Source organism: Oncorhynchus keta, chromosome 19 (assembly GCF_023373465.1).
Source record: "Oncorhynchus keta strain PuntledgeMale-10-30-2019 chromosome 19, Oket_V2, whole genome shotgun sequence".
Taxonomy (NCBI): Eukaryota; Metazoa; Chordata; class Actinopteri; order Salmoniformes; family Salmonidae; genus Oncorhynchus; species Oncorhynchus keta.
Genome location: NC_068439.1, coordinates 33,977,550 through 33,996,264, shown reverse-complemented (window position 1 = coordinate 33,996,264; position 18,715 = coordinate 33,977,550).

Sequence of the window (18,715 nt, the reverse complement as noted above, 5' to 3'; positions counted from 1 at the left end):
CTAAGAAGTGACTGCTTCGCATGGGAAGGGGAGGGGCGCCGAGTGCACAAGTCCACTGTGACTGCAACCGCACTGCACTGCACTCCATCCCTATTCATTACTTATTCATCAATTTCTAACATTCACTATGTTATTAACATGCTGATACAACTGATTCTGCCCGACCGCATCGAGAAAGAGTGGCTATTTGTACAATAACTGATAGCCAAGCTGTTGAAAGTATTCTATACCTACGAAATCAAGAGAACCCCAATTGACCGTGCAGTTAGTTTTCCTTTTATTTTTTTTATGAGATGCTCTTTGGCTACTGTGTGAGTGCATCTGTTACCTAATGCACTTTTGATGGCGCTAAATAGGCTAGCCTATAACTTGGGTGACATTGAAGCTGTGTTACGTTGCACAGCAGTATATACGCACCTCTCTACCCATCACCCCATGCAGCGGATATTTGGGAGAATTTCCCAGCGCAGCCCAGCTTCCATCACCACCACGGCCTCTGGTTCTTGCAAATGCACCAACTCTATACAAATTCTCGGGCGCACGGATGTGTCTGTGAGAGACGGATTAACTTTCCAACGCCCGGGCTGGCGGCCGGCAGATGAACCTTGCTTAAAACTGACCCTGGGTGAGTTCTCGGAATTTGCACCATATGTTAGCCTCTATCTGTTCAAGTTTCACGCCGCACGACTTCAATCCTTTTTTATGTTAGATATTTTTCTCAAGTCAAAAAGTATCAAATTATTAACCAAGAGACTACTGTCATCGTTTTACCCACTAAAATAAAATCCTTACTTCTCAGTGTGCGACATTCTTGAGACATTGCCAACGTGTTATCAAACTGATCATACGTGGTTGTCGGAAGAGGCTAATAATGTGGCAATATTTCCAAGTACCGCCCCAACATCTGTCTATCTACCCATCCCTCCATCCATCTCGGCATGCCTGTCGCGATTGATGTTTCTTACGTCACTAATCTTCAATCAGATAGTGAGTGCATCGGGATGTAGAGCTGACAAGGACAGTTTTATGCACATTATGGACAGAGCACGGTGTTATAGGAGCTTTTTCACAGTGAATAGGCCTCCTGAGTTTTTAAAGATTATACGACTTCTCAAGCTGCGTTTACAGTTGTAAGTGTTCAGTTTTACTATTGGAACATTTTAATTGTCATTTCATATTCTTAAACCCCATTATTTTACACAATTGTTATTTTTATTATTGTTGTTATTATTATTTTGACAGTGTAATTTGACATAGGATACCCATGAGCTGTGTTAAGTTAACAATTTTTGGTCAACAGTCAAAAACAATTAATATATGTTTTGTGTTACTTAATATAGATGTTTACCTTATGGAATTCTATACATTTGATCCGATGTTGAACCATGCAACCTTTCACCCTGCCTTAGTTGTACGCCCCGTCCAGTGTGCAGTTTAGCATAACAGCAGCGTCTAATGTTGTCTTTCTTGTTTGGATTCTTTCTTTCTATAAGCTATTGCTTGCATTTTTGTGTGTGTGTAATTTAGGTATAGACAAGTTGACAGAATTCAGAAGTTAGACTATTAGAAATATGACAAACTATTCAACCAAAACTGTGTCGCATAGTGTATTACATTTATTGTGTAGAGCTTAATTTGTTGCCCGTTATTCACTAGTGAATGCTCTGACGATAACAGAACGCCACGCAAAATGTATTTTTCAAGGCAAAAACCACAGGTTCATAATGGTTCATAGTGAATGAAAACACTTCTAGACAATGCTTTCCTCCTCATGCTGAATAACAATGCAGTTAAACTTTAACTCAAAGTGATTGTCATTTGACATTCCCGAGAAACTTGCACAAAATATGCCTGATAAATAATTTGTTTAATTTAGAGTTCATACTTTTTTGTTAGCTAAAAAGCCCTGAGTGTATGACATTTTCCCAATGCATTGTGCTGTATTCAAAGTAAGATGTCAAATAATTCGGTTCTCCTGTGTTTTTAACTTTCATAATATGCATGGCATTGAAAATGTGTTATAATAATTATGCCATGGTCATATGGACTGAAAGTGAAGCTCTGCAATATTGTAGGCCTATATTTTAATTAAGGTGCTATTTCAGGTTAGTTTATTATGGAAAATGTATCTAGATACACATATTATATGTTATGTGATATTATCTATATTTGTACACACCAAAGTACACATCGTGCTGTTTGCTTTCTTGTCAGCCCAAAGGAAGGCAGTCACATGCAGCTCACACATACATACATACATACATACATACATACATACATACATACATGCATACATACATACATACATACATACATACATACATACATGCACATTGCAGATGCATGCTTGCAAATACATGCACTGGTATACAAACACATACCTATGCATTCAAACACACACGCAAAAACACACAAATACACACACACACACAAGTGGTGTTGTCAGTGTGTTATGGCTCCATAAACTTACATCATAACTATAATTGTTGCTGAATGACCCTGATGACTCAACACAAACGCCCTATCACATAGGGTTCAACTGGAAAACAAGATGGTGGCTGCTCTGTAAGTCCCTAGGGATTTTTCAATGGGAGATGTGTTTAGGGAAATATATTTAAATAATGTAGCAAAATCTCACGATCAGTGCACAAGCCTAACCTCTGGTAATATGTGAGTCTGTCTGTATGTATTTTCTGTAGTGTCCACCACTATTCACAAGTTGCCATGGTGAGCAATGCTGGTGCATTACTCCTAAATCATTACATGTTACTGTATACTTACAATGTCATTAAATATCGGGTATAACTTATTTGATGTATTTTTACCTTACAATATTATTTACAAGATTATTACAAAGAAGATTCCACAATACCATGGTAATAACATAGCCATGAAATCTACAGGACACAAAAAAGCAGACTTTGAATTCAGCTTTTTTATTAACTTTGAATATAACTAAAAGCAGCCATGCTGATAGAATAAATAGTGTGGTGTAAAGTACTATCATCAACCTTGGAAAGATCAAAATAACTGAATATTTGAGAAAGAACATGGTGATTCTACAAGAGACATGGCTAAATGCAGAGTCAGACGGCACCCTGGTGAGATCATTGCTACCATTGTCAGTAACAACACAGAATGAAAATTGGAGGCCAGACCATAACTCCCTGGAATATTCTTGGAATTGTGTTGCAGTGCCTTGGAAGTCTGAGGACAAGTACGGCATATCCAGTGACAAGATTGAAGGGATTTTTAAAAATATTATATTTTATTTTTGTAGTGCTAGGTGCTAGCACCTTTTGAAGACATTATTTATTTCATTTGACTAATTTGTTTTTCTCCCCTTCCTTACAGCCAGTCATAGTGAATCAGTGCATTATGGTCCAAATTGCTTCCAAGCTACACAATCCTAGGACGCCTTCACACATGTCCACACACATGTATGTCAAGATCTTACACATTTGCAAACAATAACATGGCATAGTCCCATTTCCCCCATCACATATCAAGTACCTTTTCATACTGACACAATGACAACGCGATGACGAGTCACCATCGTTTTGTGTCACCGTGGTCTCAATTTCCTCTATGTTGGAAAAAAACCTCTCTTCAGTACCTATGAACATGTTCATGTAGTTGTAATGTACTGTATATTTGCAGAAATTCTGTTCTTTCTTCTTTCTTTTTTTTTTTTTAGATTGGTTAACTTGAACACCCATGGAGGGTATGGATGGTGTACAGTCATACCAGTGAGGATGAAGCTACCATTTCATCCCTGATTTTACATACTACACCGGCTGAAGGCCCACTGCAAGAAGGTGAGGGAACAATCCTAAAGTAGCCTACTGTTTACTCAAACAAACAGCCTCATCCCAAATATTTGTGATATACAAACTGAATGTATATGGATTTTATTTTTAAGCTTTTATCGATAAGGTACGGATAAGATATTTAGCCAGAGCTAGATTAGTCTTTAATCCCTTAATTTTACAGACCCTAAATGTAAATTGGAAATGGGTAAGATGGCAATGTAATATCCAAGAAAAGTTTCTCAAACATGTCAAGTATAGTAATGGAAGTTTTTGTCCAGAAAACTCTTGAAGCTTATGTCTACAAGGCAGAAAATATGTTTAGCCAATATATTTATTTAGTCACTAATTGACACTTGATTGACAAATTCACTTTTTTTTATTACATGTAAAGTTTAGATACAAAGTGTTATGTCTATATTTATTCATTATTACATTTTTAGCAAAGCTTCTGACAAAATGTTTGAGTGTGACGCTTCTTTCGACCTGCTATCAGAGAACCTCATTGTCAGTCACACTAAGAAACAGGGTCGGACTGGAGATACAACTCACCACTATAACTGTGTCGCTTCTCTAGCCATTTTGTTTACCTCCCTGCTGTGCTGCCGATCTGTCTCAGCATCTTCTCACTCTGTGCTTCTTCTTGTTCTCTGTCTGTCTGCCTGCCTGTCTGTCTGCCTGCTTTAAGTTTTATAGATATACGTTATAAAAGCCAAGTGACCAACATAGGCTATATTGTAAATTAGTGCCTGTCATATGTGTTCTGCAGCAACACTAACCACAAGTTTGACTTACTATTACAGGGCTCCAGACTAACATTTCCCCACTGGTGTCACTAACTTTTACAGTTGATGGCACCAGCCCAGGATTTGGTTGGACCCAAGTCATGAGTAACCGTCTTGTAAAGTAATTCACAGTTCTTTATTATTTATTATACTTCTTAGACTACTGAGGGATTCAAACTATTTTTTTATCTAACACTTCCAAGCAGGAATGCATGATTCAAGATATTATGATGTTCAGGCTAATCCAGTGATGGTCATGGAATTTTGGATTGACAATTGGACTGTTGTTTAGAGCTGGGCGATATGGCAAAAAAATCCATATCGGCATAAATGGAAAATGTTTTTGTGATAATGATAAATCACGGATAAATTAAGAAATATTTTTTGGGGGGGATGTGCTAGAGCTGGGTGATATGGGCAAAATGTTATTTTGTGATAAACTAATTTGCTCGATAGCAAAAAATACAACAATGTATTTTTTTTATGGACAGCTACTTTAAATTAGCAGCAGGTCTTTAGACATTATTTCCTAGTGCCAAGTAAGATACCTGCTAGTGAAGCCTATGATTGAAAAAGTAAGCTATTTCATCTAACATATCCAGGAAATGAATTATTGATATTTTGATATGTAACCTGTCAAAATAGGATCCAGAATGATCCAATTTATTTCAGACTCTTTAGAGAATTTGCCGACATCTTTGTGCGTATTGGCCTATTGGCTACATTATTCACCACCTGAGGAGGTGGGAACTCAAAATACTTTGCTGGATTGCTAAATCTAAATATGATATTGTTGCTATACACTGAGGGTACAAGACTGAGGGCTATTTCCATGACAGACTGACCAGGTGAATCCAGGTGAAAGCTGTGATCCCTTATTGATGTCACTTGTTAAGTACACTTCAATCAGTGCAGATTAAGGGGATGAGACAGGTTAAAGAAGGACTTTTAAGCCTTGAAACAATTGAGACTTGGATTGTGTATGTGTGCCATTCAGAGGGTGAATGGGCAATACATAATATATAAGTGCCATTGAATGGGGTATGGTAGTAGGTGCCAGGTGCACCGATTTGATTGTGTCAAGAACTGCAATGCAGCTGGGTTTTTCACACTTAAGAATGGTCCACCATTCAAAGGACATTAAGCCAACTTGACACAACTGCGGGAAGCATTGGAGTCAACCTTGTAGAGTCCATGCCTCAATGAATTTGCAGTGCCTTGCGAAAGTATTCGGCCCCCTTGAACTTTGCGACCTTTTGCCACATTTCAGGCTTCAAACATAAAGATATAAAACTGTATTTTTTTGTGAAGAATCAACAACAAGTGGGACACAATCATGAAGTGGAACGACATTTATTGGATATTTCAAACTTTTTTAACAAATCAAAAACTGAAAAATTGGGCGTGCAAAATTATTCAGCCCCCTTAAGTTAATACTTTGTAGCGCCACCTGTAATGAAGTTCGTCTGTTGTTTGAAGAGAGTCAGACCGAAATGCAGCGTGTAGGTTACTCATTACTTTTAATGAAGATAATGCGGTACATGAAATAACTGAAAATACAAAAACAACAAACGAGTGAAACTAATTACAGCCTATCTGGTGACTAACACAGAGACAGGTACAATCACCCACGAAATACAACGCGCACTCAGGCTACCTAAATACGATTCCCAATCCGAGACAACGAGAATCAGCTGACTCCAATTAGGAATCGCCTCAGGCAGCCAAGCCTAACTAGACACACCCCTAATAATACACACTCCCAATTAATACAAACCCCAATACGAAATACAACATATAAACCCATGTCACACCCTGGCCTACCCAAACATATAACAAAAACACAAGATACAATGACCAAGGCGTGACACCACCTTTTGCTGCGATTACAGCTGTAAGTCGCTTGGGGTATGTCTCTATCAGTTTTGCACATCAAGAGACTGACATTTTTTCCCATTCCTCCTTGCAAAACAGCTCGAGCTCAGTGAGGTTGGATGGAGAGCATTTGTGAACAGCAGTTTTCAGTTCTTTCCACAGATTCTCGATTGGATTCAGGTCTAGACTTTGACTTGGCCATTCTAACACCTGGATATGTTTATTTTTGAACCATTCCATTGTAGATTTTGCTTTATGTTTTGGATCATTGTCTTATTGGAAGACAAATCTCCGTCCCAGTCTCAGGTCTTTTGCAGACTCCATCAGGTTTTCTTCCAGAATGGTCCTGTATTTGGCTCCATCCATCTTCCCATCCATCTTCCCTGTCCCTGCTGAAGAAAAGCAGGCCCAAACCATGATGCTGCCACCACCATGTTTGACAGTGGAGATGGTGTGTTCAGGGTGATGAGCTGTGTTGCTTTTACGCCAAACATAACGTTTTGCATTGTTGCCAAAAAGTTCAATTTTGGTTTCATCTGACCAGAGCACCTTCTTCCACATGTTTGGTGTGTCTTCCAGGTGGCTTGTGGCAAACTTTAAACTACACTTTTTATGGATATCTTTAAGAAATTGCTTTCTTCTTGCCACTCTTCCATAAAGGCCAGATTTGTGCAATATACGACTGATTGTTGTCCTATGGACAGAGTCTCCCACCTCAGCTGTAGATCTCTGCAGTTCATCCAGAGTGATCATGGGCCTCTTGGCTGCATCTCTGATCAGTTTTCTCCTTGTATGAGCTGAAAGTTTAGAGGGACGGCCAGGTCTTGGTAGATTTGCAGTGGTCTGATACTCCTTCCATTTCAATATTATCGCTTGCACAGTGCTCCTTGGGATGTTTAAAGCTTGGGAAATCTTTTGTATCCAAATCCGGCTTTAAACTTCTTCACAACAGTATCTCGGACCTGCCTGGTGTGTTCCTTGTTCTTCATGATGCTCTCTGCGATTTTAACGGACCTCTGAGACTATCACAGTGCAGGTGCATTTATACGGAGACTTGATTACACACAGGTGGATTGTATTTATCATCATTAGTCATTTAGGTCAACATTGGATCATTCAGAGATCCTCACTGAACTTCTGGAGAGAGTTTGCTGCACTGAAAGTAAAGGGGCTGAATAATTTTGCATGCCCAATTTTTCAGTTTTTGATTTGTTAAAAAAGTTTGAAATATCCAATAAATGTCGTTCCACTTCATGATTGTGTCCCACTTGTTGTTGATTCTTCACAAAAAAATACAGTTTTATATCTTTATGTTTGAAGCCTGAAATGTGGCAAAATGTCGCAAAGTTCAAGGGGGCCGAATACTTTCGCAAGGCACTGTAGGCTGTTCTAGGGGGAAAAGGGGGTGCAACTCGATATTAGGTAGGCGTTCCTAATGTTTTGTACACTCAGTGTATAGCCATGCAGCACAGGATGCTGCTGAGGGCAGGAAGGCTCATAATAATGTCTGGAACGGATGCTCGGTTCCAGCCATTATTATGAGCTGTCCTCCCCTCTGAGTATTTGATACCGTTCCCCTGATTCCCGACTCCAATCATAACCACATGCCCGTCCTCCCCAATTAAGATGCCACCAACCTCCTGTGCCATCTAGGCTAATTGATTAATCTATCAGTAAAGGTAGGATAATGTCCTACAAAGACTTTCCAGCGCGAGGCCTAGGCTACTTGATGTTGGCCTATTCACTGCAAATGGTGCACTCTACTGCCCCCGACACCCTTCAGCCTAGTCCTATTGTAAAGGGGTGCCATGAACTCAATATTAAGAAGTGAGAAATAAATCATATACTCACAGAAAGCTGTGACTCTCCTCTCTGTAACTAGAACAACAGTAGTTTATTTGAAAACTGTATTTTGAGCATTATTGCATTTTGAGAAACGTGATATGCGTGTGCTTCCAGCGGTGTGTGGGTAAAATCACTGGGGAAGCCAGAAAAAAAGCCATAATACAACCTGTGTGCTGTGATAATTGCGTTGTTTGCATTATAACCTGTTAGTTCACATGCCTTGCGACAGTGATGCCTTGCGACAGTGATATATAGTGCATTCGGAAAGTATTCACACACCTTGATTTCTTTCCACATTTTGTTAAGTCATAGCTTATTTGTAAAATGTATTAATTTTTTTTTTTTCCATCATCAATCTTCACACAACACCCCATAATGACAAAGCATAAGTATTCAGACCCGTTACTCAGTACTTTGTTGAAGTACCTTTGGAAGCGATTACAAACTCGAGTCTTCTGTGGTGTGATGCTACAAGCTTGGCACACCTGTTTCTGCAGATCCTCGCCAGGTTTCCTTCTGACATGACGCTTGGCATTCAGGCCAAAGAGTTCATCTTGGTTTCATCAGACCAGAGAATCTTGTTTTTCATGGCCTGAGAGTCTTTAGGTGCCTTTTGGCAAACTCCAAGTGGTTTGTCATGTGCTTTTTACTGAGGAGTGACTTCCGTCTGACCCCTCTACCATAAAGGCCTGATTGATGGCTGCAGAGATGGTTGTCCTTCTGGAAGGTTCTCCCATCTCCACAGAGGAACTCTGGAGCTCCATTGGGTTCTTGGTCATCTCCCTGACCAAGGCCCTTCTCCCCCGATTTCTCAGTGTGGCCGGGCTACCAACTCTAAAAAGAGTCTTGGCGGTTCCAAATTTCTTCCAATTAAGAATGATGGAGGCCACTGTGTTCTTGGGTACCGTCAATCCTTCCCCAGATCTATGCCTCGACACAATCCTGTCTCGGAGCTCTACGGACAATTCCTTCGACCTCATGGCTTGGTTTTTGCTCTGACTGTCAACTATGGGACCTTAGACAGGTGTGCGCCTTTCTAAATCATGTCCAATCAATTGAAATTACCACAGGTGGACTCCAATCCAGTTGTAGGAACATCTCAGGGATGATCAATGGAAACAGGATGCACCTGAGCTCCATTTTGAGTCTCATAGCAAAGGGTCTGAATAATTATGTTTTATTTTTTATAAATTTGCAAACACTAAAAAAATGTTTTTGCTTTGTCATTATGGGGTATTGTGTGTGTGTATTGCTGGGGTATTGTGTGTGGATTTTTATTTATTTAATACATTTCAGAATAAGGCTGTAACGTATCAAAATGCAGAAAAGGTAATGGGGTCTGAATACTTTCCGATCTACTATTCCAGCACCATTTCAACTTCAACATTTCAACATCATCAACTGACCCCTGGTTAGTCTAATACAGTGAGAACTAAAATATACCAAAAACAATTTAGTCAAGTCAACATAAGCTAAATATGATGTTTCTGTACATAGTTCTGATTTTTCTGTGTGTGTGTGTGTGTGTGTGTGTGTGTGTGTGTGTGTATGTTTGTGCAAGTAGAAAAAACATGTTGACTCACCCTACTTGTAGAGAAATGCCAATGCCATCCTCCTCTATTTCATGTTGACGAAATGGTCTATCACTCTACAGTACACACTTTAAAAAAATACCTGGCTAAAATACTTGCTCGCTAACCTAACTTTCATGGTCAATGTTAGCTAGTTAACATTAGCCTTCTACATCTAGATACATATTGAACGTTCATCCTCAGGCCAGGGTAGAATATATGAATTAATGGTTGGAGCAGAATTGGCATTATAATCCAATTAAATCAAAATCAAACTTTATTTGTCACATGCGCCGAATACAACAAGTGTAGACATTACCGTGAAATGCTTACTTACAAACCCTTAACCAACAGTGCAGTTCAAGAAGAGGAAAATATTTACCAAGCAGACTAAAATAAATAGTAATAATAAAAAGCAACACAATAAGAATAACAATAACGAGTCTACATACAGTGGGCACCGGTACCGAGCCAGTGTGCGGGGGTACAGGCTAGTTGAAGTAATCTGTACATGTACTGAAGGTGGGGGCGAAGTTACTATGCATAGATAACAAACAAACAGGGAGTTGCAGCAGTGTACAAAAGGGAGGGGGGGTCAATGTAACTTGTCCGGTGGTGATTTTATTAATTGTTCAGCAGTCTTGGAAGCTGTTGAGGAGCCTTTTGGTCCTAGACCTGGCGCTCCGGTACCGCTCGCCATGTACCAGTCTATAACTTGGGTGACTGGAGTCTCTGACAATTTTAAGGGCTTTCCTCTGACACCACCTACTATTTTATTTAACCTTTATTTAACTAGGCAAGTCAGTTAAGTACAAATTCTTATTTACAATGACGGCCTAGGAACAGTGGGTTAACTGCCTTGTTCAGGGGCAGAATGACAGATTTTTACCTTGTCAGCTCGGGCTCGGGGACCTTTCGGGTACTGGCCCAATGCCCAAACCACTAGGCTACCTGCCACCCCCGCCCCATCCAGGACCTTTATATAGGTCCTGGATGGCAGGAAGCTTGGCCCCAGTTATGTACTGGGCCGTTCGCACTACCCTCTGTAGTGTCTTACAGTCAGATCCGGAGCAGTTGCCATACCAGTCGGAGATGCAACCGGTCAGGATGCTCTCGATGGTGCAGCTGTAGAACCCTTTGAGGATCTGGGGACCCATACAAAATCTTTCAGTCTCCTGAGGGGGAAAAGGTTTTGGTGTGCCCTCTTCACAAGGGTTTTGGTGTGCCCTTGTCTTGGTATGTTTTGGACCATGATGATGGTGATGTGGACCCTAGGGAACTTGAAACACTCGACCTGCTCCACTACAGCCCTGTCGATGTTAATGAGGCCTGTTCAGCCCTTCTATTCCTGCAGTCCATGACCAGCTCCTTTGTCTTGCTCACATTGAGGGAGAGGTTGATGACACACTGCCAGTTCTCTGACCTACTCCCTATAGGCCGTCTCATCGTTGTCGGTGGTCAGGCCTACCACTGTTGTGTCATCAGCAAACTTAATGATGGTGTTGGAGTCGTGTTTGGCCACGCAGTCGTGGGTGATCAAGGAATGCAGGAGGGGATTAAGTACACACTCCATAAGGGGCCCCAGTGTTAAGGATCAGCGTGGCAGACGTGTTGTTGCTTACTCTTACCACCTGGGGGCGGCCCGTCAGGAAGTCCACGATCCAGTTGCAGAGGGAGGTTTTTAGTCCCATGGTCCTTAGCTTAGTGATGAGCTTCATGGGCGCTATGGTGTTGAAGGCTGAGCTGTAGTCAATAAACAGCATTCTCACATAGGTGTTCCTTTTGTCCAGGTGAGAAAGGGCAGAGTGCATTTGAGATTGCGTCATCTGTGGATCTGTTGGGGCGGTATGTGAATTGGAGTGGGTCTAGGATGCCCGGGAGGATGCTATTGATGTGAGCAAAGAACAGCCTTTCAAAGCACTTCATGGCTACCGACGTGAGTGCCACGGGGCGGTAATCATTTAGGCAGGTTACCTTCACTTCCTTGGGCACTGGAACTATGGTGGTCTGCTTGAAACATGTAGGTATTACAGACTAGGTCAGGGAGAGGTTGGAAATGTCAGTGAAGACACTTGACAATTGGTCCGCGCATGCTTTGAGTACACATCCTGGTAATCCGTCTGGCACAGCGGCTTTGTGAATGTTGACCTGTTTAAAGGTTTTGTTCACATCGGCTACCCAGAGCATTATCACACAGATACAGAACAGCTGATTCTCTCATCATGCATGCTTCCTTATTGCTTGCCTCGAAGCGAGCATAAAAGGCATTTAGCTCGTCTGGTAGGCTCGCATCACTGCGTCTGGGTTTCACTTTGTAGTCCGTAATAGTTTTCAAGCCCTGCCACATCCGACGAGTGTCAGAGCCGGTGTAGTGTGATTCAATCTTAATCCTGTATTGACGCTTTGCTTGTTTGATGGTTTGTTTTAGGGCATAGCGGGATTTCTTATAAGCGTCCGGATTATACTTCCGCTCCTTGAAAGCGGCAGCTCTAGCTTTTACCTCGATGTGGATGTTGCCTGTAATCCATGGCTTCTGGTTGGGTGGACGACTGTGGGGACGACGTCATCGATGCACTTATTAATGAAGCCGATGACTGAGGTGGTGTATTCTGCAATGCCATTGGATGAATCCTGGAACACATTCCAGTCTGTGCTAGCAAAACAGTCCTGTAGTGTAGCATACACATTATCTGACCACTTCCGTATTGAGCGAGTCACTGGTACTTCCTGCTTTAGTTTTTGATTATAAGCAGGAATCAGGAGGATAGAATTATGGTCAGGTTTGCACATGTGACATGCTGGTAAAAATTTGACAAAACCGATTTTAAGTTTGCATGCATTAAAGTCCCCGGCCACTAGGAGCGCCGATTCTGGGTGAGAATTTTCTTCTTTGCTTATGGCCTTATAGAGTTGGTTGAGAGCGGCCTTAGTGCCAGCTTCATTCTGTGGTGGTAAATAGACGGCTACGAATAATACAGATGAGAAGTCTCTTGGTAGATAGTGTGGTCTACAGCTTATCATAAGGTACTCTACCTCAGGCGAGTAATATCTCAAGACTTCTTTAATATGAGACATCGCCCACCAGCTGTTATTGATAAAAAGACACACAACCCCACCCCTCGTCTTACCAGAGGTAGCGTCTCTGTCCTGAGGGTGCGTGGAATATCCCGCTAGCTCTATATTGTCCGTATCTTTGTTCAGCCATGTCTTGGTAAAACATAAGATGTTACAGTTTTTAATGTCCCTTTGGTAGGATAATCTTAATGGTAGGTCATCAATTTTATTTTCCAATGATTGCACGTTAGCAAGAAGAACGGAAGGCAGTGGAAGTTTACTCTCGCCTCCGGATTCTCAGAAGGCTGCCCGATCTGCGGCCCCTTTTCCACTGTCTTTTCTTCAAGCAAAGGCATGGATATGGGCCTATTCCAGTGAAAGCAGGATATCCTTATCGTCGGACTCGTTAAAGGAAAAAGCTTCTTCCAGTCCGCGGTGAGTAATCGCTTTTCTGATGTCCAGAAGGTATTTTCGGTCATAAGAGACGGTAGCAGCAACATTATGTACACAATAGGTAAAAAAATAAGTTACACAAAATGCAAAAAAAATGGCAAGATAGCACAATTGGTGGGAGAATTTAAAACGTCAGCCATGTTCTTCGGTGCTATCTTTAAAAAAAAAGGTAATTGGCCAGTACGGAGAATTAAGTAAAACCACAAGTCCAAATCCCCGTCTCCATCCATGGCTAATTTAGGAAAGGGACAATTTTATTAAACTAGCCACCGAAGCACAACAACACGAGATGCAACAATTCAAGTTGTTGCTGTCAATGACGTATTCTCTCAATGTGATTTACTAGGAGGGACGCCAAATTCAAACTGGCTTCGGGACCATTCAAAGATGAGCTCACTCAGTTCAGCCTCTTGCGAATTGAAGGAAAATGATGAAACACAGAGAGACGAAAGAAAAATAATTGTATATGCGAAGGGGGGGGGGTGGCTCACTCATTACAGCAGTAGGCCCCAGCGAGGGCACTGGTATAACAGAGAAAGTACGCAAAAATCTCCCCCAAAATTTGAGCAGCTCACCCAACAAAATATATATTTTGTAAAAACATTTTGGGGGGAAGCTTGGCTTCCCTTGGCATTCATGAATACACACCACTGTGTGCTTCTCTCCCTCCTCCGTGTGGCTTGCTCACACAGCAGCCGAAAGTGAAACAGGGACAGGCAGATACTTTCATACCAGGAATCAACATAATGCATAAGCTATTACTGTTGACCAAATAATGGTTTCAGAACAATATACAGGAATGTTGTGTAGCAAAATCACCGAAAATTACAGACATATGCAAAATGTCCGGTGAGAGGAAGGCAATGTCAGTGTTGGTAATTTTCAGTTTATCTTCTGGGGTCTTCTATACAGTAGTTGCTACATTTTAATGTCAAAATATGACTTTTATGTTCAATAAAGATTAATTACATACATCTTTAAATGCACTAAGTAATATAACAGGCTAATTCATGTTGGGTTCAACACCTGAGGAAGTGGAAACTCTAAACAAATTACTTAGATCACTAACTCTAAATATAATACCCACGGCTAGCTTGTTTTCATCCAACCGTAGATTTTATGTGCTAAAAAAAACTTTGCAGTTGTAGGCTACTAACCATGAGGCCTATAGGCAACTGAATATTGGGAGAGTGTCCTTATTGTTGTTTTTTTTACAGTCAGTGTATGTATCTCAAAGCCATATCAAATCGCTTGGTTGAAAAATAGTTGCTATTGAACTGAATATTGAGAGTTGAGAAATAACAAGGATACCTACAGAGAGCTGAGACCCTCACTTTGACAAGATCAAGGGAACGAAGCTTTCAAAACTGCATTTTGAGCGAATGGGGTGAGGAGAGTGGCTCACTCATTACAGCAGTAGGCCCCAGCGAGGGCACTGGTATAACAGAGAAAGTGCGCAAAAATCCCCCCCAAAATCTGAGCAGCTCACCCAACAATTTTTTTCCCCAGCCCATCTGGCATGTGCCAAAATTGCCGGATGGCCAATCCGCCCATAGTAAGAAATATTTCATCAGACAAGTACAAAAGATTTAAACATGTTGTTGGCACAGTAAAGAGAAAACATTTAACTGCCGAGTTATATGTGTGGCATTATCACCATAAGCATTGCTTAAAACCTCTTAGATGTTAAGAACCCAATATGGGACCAGTTGAACTGACATTTTAGTGTACAAAGCGCCATGTGAACGACAGAAAGACCCAGCTGTCTGCTCTTCCTCTGAGCAAGTGTGCCCAGTCCGTCGTTGTGTTTTCATCTCACTGTGATATTCTCAATACCACTTTTTTAAATTTAACCTGGTAAGTTGACTGAGAACATTCTCATTTATAGCAACAACCTGGGGAATAGTTACAGGGGCGAGGGATGAATGAGCCAATTGGAAGCTGGGGCTGATTAGGTGGCCATGATGTAACAAGGGCCAGATTGGGAATTTAGCCAGGACACCAAGGTTAACACCCCTACTCTTACATTAAGTGCCATAGGATCTTTAGTGACCACAGCGAGTCAGGACACCCATCACAGGACAATGTCTCCAATCATTGTCCCTTGTGATATTTAGTCCTGAAGAAAGTGTGCCTCCTACTGGAGGCCCTACAACACCACTTCCAGCAGCATCTGGTCTCCCATTCAGGGAGCAACCAGGATCAACCCTGCTTAGCTTCTGAAACAAGCCAGCAGTGGGATGCAGAGTGGTATGCTGCTGGCATTTCTCTTACTCACAAACAGACAAAATCACTTAGTGCATAAAGCCTCGGTAGTAGCGAGTCTGCACACATTTGAATGGTGTGTCTGCGCACATCAGTGGCCATTTTCTAAAAAATTCTCTGTCTGCAGTTGTATGAAATAGTGCCAATATTGTGCTGACTCTGAGTATGATCAGATTTATTTTACAGTTATGTGAAATCTTATAGTAAGTCATTTATAATTTGATTTATAATTTTAATCTATATTTAGAAAGCATTTCAGTCATTTCAAGACAAAACTTTTGTTAAGTAATATTTATATTTGAGCTTGTGTCCTCAAAGGGGAGTACACCTCAGCAGTTTATTCACTTTTTAGGGGGCCAGAGTGTTGAGATCCAAACCAGTTATTGGTTATGTCCATCTCGTGAACAATTATTACGTTTGCGTATGTGTATTTAGGTGGGATATTAATACGTGGCCCTGTCATTCAACTGGTTTTAGAGCCTCACCTAAAGCAAACAGAGACCATCCAGCCATAAAACACCAGTGCAAGGGTCATTTCTGGGCCGTATGGCTAGTACTTACACAAAGACGCTTAGGCAACCTGGTAGAAGGGGTGATGGGGGCGTGCTGGTGGAGTGATGTGGTTGGCTTTGCGAATCGTATTTTATGAAATATTTTTTTTGTGGCTGATAGAATCAAGGCTTCTAGTGTGGGGGATGAATTCCAAGTCACTTCAACTCCATAATATAAGTGGACATGCCATTCAAATGTGATGATGCTTATAACGTTGCAATGTACTGTAACTTATCCTAACTACGGCCTGACTCACTGATAACAGTACTACGGGTCCATAGCTACAGTATTACTCGTGATTCACCATTGAGACATTTTACATAGAAAAGTTACTGAATCAGTCAGTAGTCAAATGGTATGAGTACTATGTACAATTCAAGTACTATTAACCAAGTACGACGTTATGGTGAAATGGCTTTGTGCCTGAGGAAGAACTGCAAGCTGGTCAGCTCAAGATTGAAATTCTTCTACGGCCACAAAGTCATTTCACCATAACATACTTCTACTCAACTTCCAATTCAATCGAGCTATTCACTTATTAAGTTTTATTCTTGCTCTCGTTGTCATTCAAGTAGAAAGACATTTAGAATCAGAGAGATTTGTGGCTTACGATAAACCTCCTCCATATATATAGTGACTAATCTTCGATCAATGATGGGTCAAATGAAACCCCAGACATCCATTGACGGTGTGAATATAAGAATATATGATTAAAAAAAACACCAAAAAAACAATAAAGAAGTGGCTCTTACTTTGACACAAGGTATATCTCCCCATCTATCAGATAAGAACGCATAATTAAAATGTCACCTACCTTAGTGAACGAGAGCTTCGAGAGAGAGATTTAAAACCCACAACTCAATTACTTCTGTAGTTTTTCAACAAATGTTGATGAGAAAACTGAGCTGAAGTAGAGACGCGAGAGATGACACGCTGTGCCATAATTCTGACAACGCAATTAAAGGTGCATAATATCTGCCCGGGGCCTTTCGATTGCCTCAATTTAGATGCCCCCAATTTGGATGCCCCCAAGATAATAAAGCGTCCCATGGACGGCTATTTGAGGATAATAGATGCATAGCAAGTTCATTAGTGATCAGAAAAAAGAAGCATTTTTAAAGATATTTGACGATGGACTCAAAATGATTAGAAACAATATTCTTTGTTATGAAGATGTAAGTCTTAGACTAATGTGAAGCCTAGTTGTTTGAAGGTTAATATTCACACACAGAGAATACAAAACAAAATCAAGTCTCCGGTGATTGCTCCTGTGTCTTCATATTATTGGGCTCATTAAATTGATGGGTTGATTAGGAATAATTACACCACAATAGAAAAACATTTACTGTGTCATTATTCAATGTCGACTTCAAACATGTTTGTGTTTGCCATGTGTTGTGCTATTCGTGCATTTAGCCTGGTTGTAGGCCTAATGTCTCTTGTTTCTGTCATTGTTTAACATGTTCTCTCCATAACCAGTTTTTCTACTTTGTTAGAAAAAGGGAATCGTTCAAAACATCTCCTACTTTTCCTGAAGGGATACTTTTCAGCTGAGATTTTTAGGCATTGAAAAAGTAGTCCATCCACATCTGCACTCTGACTTTAGCATCTATGCGGTTATTCTGATTAAACAAAATGTTGATCAAAACTGTATTGTCATGCTAAAGAAAATTGTTATTCCTTTCTTCTGTGGTACATACAGAAGCGTGAAACTATTTCAGTAACCGATAGGTAAGAATAACGGAGTCAATATACGGGAATATACGAGTTACGAGATTACCAGGCATTGCATATGTCAAGAGTCGACTTTAGTTATGAAGGAGAGAATTTTAAATAACGTAAGATAAAATGAGAGTAATGCGAACGCCACTGTAGCTCACTCCGATACAATTCAGAGTGTCTCAACAGAGGTGATTTCTCTCTCTCTCTCTCTCTCTCTCTCTCTCTCTCTCTCTCTCTCTTTTCTCTCTCTCTCTCTTTTCTCTCTCAATTAAATGAAATGAAATTCAAAGGGCTTTATTGGCATGGGAAACATAATGCTTACATTGCCAAAGCAAGTGAAATAGATAACAAACAAAAGTGAAATAAACAATAAAACATTAACAGTAAACATTACCCTCACAAAAGGTATAGAGACATTTAAAATGTCATATAATGGCTATAACGATGTGCACATGGTTAAAGTACAAAAGGGAAAAGAAATAAACCTGAACTTGGGTTGTATTTACAATGGTGTTTGTTCTTCGCTGGTTTCTCTCTCTCTCTCTCTCTCTCTCTCTCTCTCTCTCTCTCTCTCTCTCTCTCTCTCTCTCTCTCTCTCTCTCTCTCTCTCTTCCCCCAGACCAGGGCTCTGGGACAACCTTTGGACAACCTTTCTAGCGCCGCTGAATTAAGTGCCATATTTCACATTTCAAATTACCAGCTACTGACATGCACACTACTTCCCTCTATTCCTCCCCTCCTTTTGTTGTCTTTGACAAGTGCACTGCACCGCCAATTAGCATTT